This window comes from Colobus angolensis, unplaced genomic scaffold (genome assembly GCF_000951035.1).
Source record: "Colobus angolensis palliatus isolate OR3802 unplaced genomic scaffold, Cang.pa_1.0 Scaffold121, whole genome shotgun sequence".
Lineage (NCBI taxonomy): Eukaryota > Metazoa > Chordata > Mammalia > Primates > Cercopithecidae > Colobus > Colobus angolensis.
This window is the reverse complement of record NW_012113253.1, coordinates 8,158,099-8,165,306: the sequence shown is the minus strand read 5'-3', so window position 1 is coordinate 8,165,306 and position 7,208 is coordinate 8,158,099. Positions and strand designations below refer to the sequence as shown.

The following is a 7,208-nucleotide window of genomic DNA, read 5'->3' as shown; positions in this document are numbered from 1 at the left end:
TTTTTTTTTTTTCTTTAAAAAAATAACTTTTATATAGCTTCTTCAAACAAGTTAAAAGGTGGCAAAGTATCTGCTACAGTAGTTTGGAGGACTAGAGGACTGATGGGTAAGTAAGGGTTGTTTTGTTGTTAGGTAAGTAGATATTAGGCAGCCCATTTCTAAAATATGCCTGATGAGGCTAGATACCCAAAGCTACCCTTAGCTCCAGGAATGAGTATCTCCCATCTCCATCAGAATCAAATGCTCTCAAGCTCTCTGGTTTTGGCATAGCAGAACCTAGGGAGGTCCAGATTTCCTGGTAGGTCAGCTTCCCATCCACGTCCTGGCCAGTCTTGTGGAATAAATCCTGAAGATCTTCAATGCTGGAAACTCCTAGTAGAGAGACAGGTCTTAGTTGGGCAGCTTTCTCAACTGGATCTCCAAGAAACCGAAAATTTTGGCAATGCTGATGGCTTTGATGTGAAACTCTGTACTTGCTCTTCATCGGCGGTCGCTGGAGGCCTGTTGCTCTCAGGTTTGTTTGTACGAGCACTGATCAGCTGGAGTTTCTCTCTTAGCTTGGATACCTCAGAATTTGAACTATCTTCTTTCTTTATGCTTTGGATTTTTACCGTATCTGTTTTGTTAGTGACTTGATCCAAAGACGCTCTTTTCAGAGTGGCAGATCTATCACCCATCTGTTTCAAATTCTCACTATGGGTTCTATTTTCAAGTTCTGATGTGGTTGAAGGTGATGGAATGATCTGGTTGCTTCCAGGAATCTCCTTCAAGATGTGCTGATTCATATCACTCTGCAGTAATTCCATCGTTTTCTTGTGTTCACCCACAGTTTTCTGTAGTGCTTCCACAGCAAGATGGACACTGTTTAAAGTATTGCCAATGGAAGCTACGCTCTTCTGAAGTCCCTCTACAGTGGTAGGCAGGCTAATCAAGTCTGCAGCTGACTTAATATTGGCTTTGAGGTGGTTCACTGCAGAAGTCAACAGAGAAATCTGCTTATTCTTTTCTGTGATGTTTATCCAGACTTTGTTCAAACCCATCTCTCCAGATTCAATCTTCTCAAGTTGTTTTTGCTTGCTGAGTAGTTCTTCACTAAGTTTGGGGATTTCTTGGAATGAGCTTTTCTGATTAGACTCCATTGTTCGAAATTTTTCCTTGAGGGCTTCCAGATCCTCCTTGAGAGCAACCTGCATCCACACCAAGCCAACACAGGCCACAATACAGGCAGCAAGGATGACAAAACCACAGAGCGGATAACAGATCTTGCAGCATCGTAAATAGTCTCCCTTGGTAAAGCGAGAGCGATTTCCAACCACACCAAATTCCTCTTCCTCTTCGGAGCTGGACTCAGAGTCTAAGTTAGGAGGCTCAGTGCGAAGCAGGCGGTGACTGCTTGGGCCTTTCTTGGGCTTCTTTCTCCGGCTGTCCCCAGCCAAACCAATCAATGCATTGAGCTCTTTACGCTTTTTCATTTTTTTGTGTGGGGTGAGTGGAGCCCTGACTCCTAAGCTGCCAGGTTCCCACCCAATGCCCAATTCTCTTCCTGCCTTGGAGCTGCCTTCCAGGGTTGGGGATCCTGGGCCAGAGCCCCCTAGTCACTCCCACCTAGGGGTGGGACTGACCAGATCCGCCAGGGACTGGAGATTGGAGCCCAGAGGAAACTGGAACTCAGATGGGTGGGGGAAATCACATAGAAATGGCCAAGGAGCTGGTGACTCCAAAGGATAAGGCCTTGGGCACAGAGTGTTAGTAGAGGGTGGAAAGGGACTTTTATCTTCCAAAGGGCAAAAAAAAGGCCAACTCAAAAATGAAGGATTCTCAGCCCGGATAAGTAGGCAATACTTCTAAGGGTGCTCCAGGAGCTGAGGAAGGGCACCCTTAAAATAGGTGTTTTGGACCTCCGGGGGAGGATTTCCAATGGGGAAGGAAGAGAAACTTGTTCTTGAATGGGAAGAGAGTGGGGAGGTGCAGAGCAAGAACGTGGGAACGCGTCAGTCCCTTCCTGGCAGGACAGGTGGCGGCAGGAGGGGACTCCCAGCAGCTACAATCCCAACGCTGCTTGGCCGCAGAGGAAATGCCCGGCCCAGGAAGCCGGATGGGGTGTGTGATGATCACCGTTCTCCGTCCTCCATCCTGAACGTGAAGGAGGCCCGAGGCCGAGGAAGATCCGGAGCCCGGCTCAGAGGGTCTGCCTGAGAGAAGCCAGTACTGTGCCTGCTAGACCCCCAACCTGCTGTCTGGGCCTTGGGGACACAGTGGGCTCCAGACCCAGGCCATCGCTCCAGCCCCTGAAGTGATTCTTATGCCTTGACCTCCCGAGTAGCTGGGATTACAGGTGGGAGTCACCAGGTCCAGCAAATATTTTTTTGGATTGGGTCTTCTAATAGAGATGGAGTTTCACCATTTTGGCAAAGCTGGCCTTGAACTTCTGGCCTCAAGTGATCCACCCACCTTGGCCTCCCAAAGTGCTGGGATTATAGACATCAGCCACCGTGCTTGGCCAAGTTTAGTAATCTTAACATGCACTGAGGATACAGGAAGATGATCTACGAATTCTTGAAGATAAGGGTAAAACATTAAGAATCCATAGAAGTAGTACCTGGGTGCCATTCAATTATTGGAATATGAAGACAATTTAGTAATCCCATTCTCCTTTGACCACTGGCTCTAAGACTAGATCTACTGCAATCTGGAAGCTGCTAAGCCCTAATAATCCCTTATGTAGAAGAGGGAGAGTACATACTGAATTAGGGACATTTTACATTTTGTATGAAACTGTAGCTAGTCACAACATAGTTGTAGTTTGTACCTCTTCACTTTTCTGTCCAAGAAGTTGCCTTTCCACTGAGGCAGAGACAGTGCTATGTGTTCACCAAACTCCATTTCATTTTCCTTAGGTATACCAGATTTCTACATTTCCCAGCCTCTTGTGCAACTGTATTAGGGGAATGTCACTGAATCCTGGACAATAGGATGTGGAATAATATATACTATTTCCATTCCCTTCCCCCTTCCACCACTGTGCGATTGCTTCAATTTCCTTCCCCTTCCACAGTGACCCAAAGGTCATGGTTTTAGGATGGTGACCTCACAGATAGAAGGAGCCTAGAAATTTAAGTTACTGCTTGAAGGAGACCCATGGAAGAGAGATGACTGACCCACTAAGACTGTGATAGGAAACAAACACCTTGTGATTTTTTCTTTTTTTTTTGAGACGGAGTCTTGCTCTGTCGGCCAGGCTGGAGTGCAATGGTGTGATCTTGGCTCACTGCAACCTCTGCCTCCCAGGTTCAAGTGATTCTCCTGCCTCAGCCTCCAAAGTAGCTTGGATTATAGGCACCCATCACCAAGCCGGGCTAATTTTTGTATTATTTAGTAGAGATGGGGTATGGCCACATTGGCCAGGCTGGTCTTGAACTCCTGACCTCAGGTGATTCACCTGCCTCAGCCTCTCAAAGTGTTGGCATTAGAGGCGTGAGCCACTGTGCCTGGCCTCCTTGTGATTTTAAACCACTTAGATTTCAGGGTTAATTACAATAGTAGAGCTTGTCCTGTCTGGACATAAGTACCAATCATAGCATGTAATAAGACTACGACTATTTTTTTTTTTTTTTTTGACACTGAATCTCGCTCTGTTGCTAAGCCAGAGTGCAGTGGCACGATCCCGGCTCACTGCAACCTCTGCCTCCTGGGTACAAGTGATTCTCCTGCCTCAGCCTCTGCCTCCTGAGTAACTGGGACTACAGGCATGCACCACCAAGCCCAGCTAATTTTTGTATTTTTAGTAGAGACGGGGTTTCACCGTGTTGGCCAGGGTGATCTTGATCTCTTGACCTCGTGATGTGCCCACCTTGGCCTCTCAGAGTGCTTGGATTACAGGTGCCACCGCACCCGGCCAATAAGACTATTTTTTAAAAAGTAAAAAAGAAGCTACAAAGTATCCACATTGTTCATCACCCATGAACAACAATACCATGAGGATATGTGTAAGCATATTTGGATGGCAAAGTTCAGATGTGAAACCCACCCTGACACACATGCATGGATGCACACATACACAACATACATTTAAGTTCCCATGCCATTAAAAGGGGTCTCAGAGATCATTCAAAAAATAACTTCCACATTTAAAAGACTGACTTTCTCACTTCGTACTTTGAGAGTTCAAGTAGCTAATCAATTCTTACATGACCAACAATACAAAATTATACCTATAAGCATTGTCTTTTCAAATAACATTTTACCAGAGGATAAAAAAAAGTCTTCAAAGTCAATGTTTCCTTAATTATTAGAGAAATGCAAATTAAAACCACATGCCTGTAGTCCCAGCTACTCAGGAGGCTGAGATGATCCTGGGAGGATTGCTTGAGTCCAGGAGTTTGAGGCTGCAGACAGTTATAATCGCGCCACCATATTCCAGCCTGGATGACAGAGGGAAACACTGTTTCCAAAAAAAAATGTAAAAAATAAAGAAAAAAACAACAGATATTGGCAAGGATGTGGAGAAAAGGAATGAAGGGATATACGCTTATACACTGTTGGTGGGAATGTAAATTAGTTCAACCTTTATGGAAGACAGTATGGAGATTTCTCAAAGAACTACAAATAGAATTACCATTTGATCCAGCAATCCTACTAGTCGGTATGTACCCAAAGGGAAAAAAAATTATATCAAAAAGATACTTGCACTCATATTTTATCACAGAACTATTCACAATAACAAAAATGTGGAATCAGCCTAAGTGTCCTCAACGAAGGATCGGGTAAAGAAAATGTGGTATCTATGTACCATGGAATACCATAAAAAGAATGAAAACATGTCTTTTGCAGGAATATGAATGGAACTGGAGGCCATTATCCTAAATAAATTAACTCAGAAAGTAAAATACCACATGTTATCACTCATAAGTGGGTGCTAAACAAGGGGTACACATGGACATGCAGAGTGAAATAACAGACACTGGAGACTTCGAAAGTTAGGAGGGTGGGAGCAGGGTGAGGGCTGAAAAATTACCTATTGGGTACCATGTCACTAGGGTGATGGGTATACTAAAAGGTTAAACTTCACCACTATGAAATATATGCATGTAAGAAAGCTGCACTTGTACCCCCTAGATCTATAAAAATAAAAATTTAATTTAAAAACAAAGTCACTTTTTTTTTAGGCCACGTACTAGAGTCCAAAACCAAAGTAAAGCATTACATTTTAGAAAAACCAAATACTTCTAAAGAGATTATTCTATATATCTGCCACAGAAGTATGAGACCTGCACTTACTACTTAATAGTCTATTTTATTTCTAGGAAATAAGCAATGTTATTATTAATGTCAAATGAGAAGGCTAATTTGCTTAATATGAGACTTGAACTTCAATTCTCCTCTCACACTAAATCTAAGTGCTGTAATGATTCAAATTTGAGTTGGTCTTTGATGGGATTAAAAGGGAATTGATGATGAAAGGCACTGTGCTTTTTTGTTTTGTTTTGTTTTTTAGAGATGTGGTCTCACTATGTTGTTCAGGCCAGTCTCAAAGTCCTAAGCTCAAGCAATCCTCCTGCCTTGGCCTCCCAAAGGGCTGGGATTACACGCATGAGCCACTGCACCCAGCTAGGCATTGTGCTTTAATGATATAAGCTGTAGCAGTATAACAATGGACAAGTTACTAAACCTCTTGGTGCCCCAGTTATTTCATCTATAAAATAATAATTTTCACTGATGGTTCTGGTTGTTGTGAGGAAAGCATAGAACAACCTGGTACATAAAAACTGCTTAATAAATGCTAACAATCATCATAATCATCATCAATATAGTAAGGAAATTCAGATGTTATTAGCAGTGACCATAACTTTGTCATTCACTTTGTGTAAGAATGTGAAAAAGAGTGTAAACAATACATTTTATCATTTTGGGGCTTTCTTCCTACCCCCTTTAGTAAAATAGGAATATTATAAAGGCATACATGTTACAGTATCTGAAAATTGTGTTAGGTGTTTTTAAAGTAGAAGCCAGGGAATACATTTCTGAATTAGATTTATCTATATTTCAAAAGAAATTTTCAATTAAATGCTAAAAAAATTAGAGCATGTCATCTTGGAAAAGACATTATAAAATTATGAGGAAAACAGTCTTAAGTAAGTACATACAGGTTTTCCCCCCATACTTTTAAAAATTGTTGTTTTGGAACTAACTTGTCGTTCCTTTGTGTTTGCGTACACACACACATTAGACAGAACACAGGGACTACACTAACACAAACACTGCCAATCAGAGCTCAAGGTAAATGTACTATAAATTATCTTTTCACTAGCTAATCTTAGATCTTTGGGTTCTTGGGAGTATGGTGGAATCACATTTATCAGAAGGTCTCAAGGGACACATAAAGCTTTCAAATACATGAGGATTTGGATAAGGAGGGAATCTGGCAAATAGGGCTTTGAACTTGGCAGTGCAGATTGCACCATCTACAGCACAAATTGACAATGCATCCTTTCCATTTCTCTTGGTTTATAGCCAGCCAACTAATGTAGCCAAGTCAGCACACCAAACAAAAGTGTTATGTTCCAGGCACAATGAATTTTGAGTTTCAAGAGTGGTTGGTCTTTCTTTTCATTTCATCACTTTGCTAGGGTTAGATAAATCTAAGAGTCAAAAACTTAACTATAATCTCACATTCTAAAAAATGCTCAGCTATTATAAAGCCACGCAACTCCTTTTCCAAAGGTTTTAAACCTACTAAATAAGCCCTACGTGCTGCTCAAAAAATATGGAATTCACATGTAGTTACATTATTACAAGACCGCATACAGGTTAAGTGAGCTTCGAATCAACCAAAAATATACGGTCCCTTCTGGATCTGCTACAGATTTGGTAGGCAAATAAATAATTTTAGGTTTATTCCACTCCAACTAAAATATGATAGATGCACCATAGCACTGATTAAAATGTATTGAGAAGTTGGTCATAGACATAGTTTCTATACGCATAAAGCTGCAAATCTAAGCTTGGCTGCCAGCATAGAGTTTCTAGGCAGGCCAAAGACCTATGGAACTGAAATTTGTCCCTTAAATTAGTATTGCTTAATATAGTCATAAGGGATTTACAAAACCCATAGAATTGCCCACTTTTTAAAAGCTGGAGTGCTGTTAGCTTAAGTATTATTTGGGACTTTAAAAAATCATAAAATGGCCTGTTTTTACTTTATTGGTTTG

The 7,208-nt window shown here is 41.8% G+C and overlaps 1 pseudogene across 1 annotated transcript; it reads right to left on the bottom strand.

The window, feature by feature from the left end:
- LOC105504325 lies at nucleotides 1–1,586 on the bottom strand (annotated as a pseudogene). The gene has a single exon (XR_001000599.1). The product of XR_001000599.1 is annotated as an EF-hand calcium-binding domain-containing protein 14 pseudogene (transcript).
- Nucleotides 1,587–7,208: the final 5,622 nt, after the last annotated feature.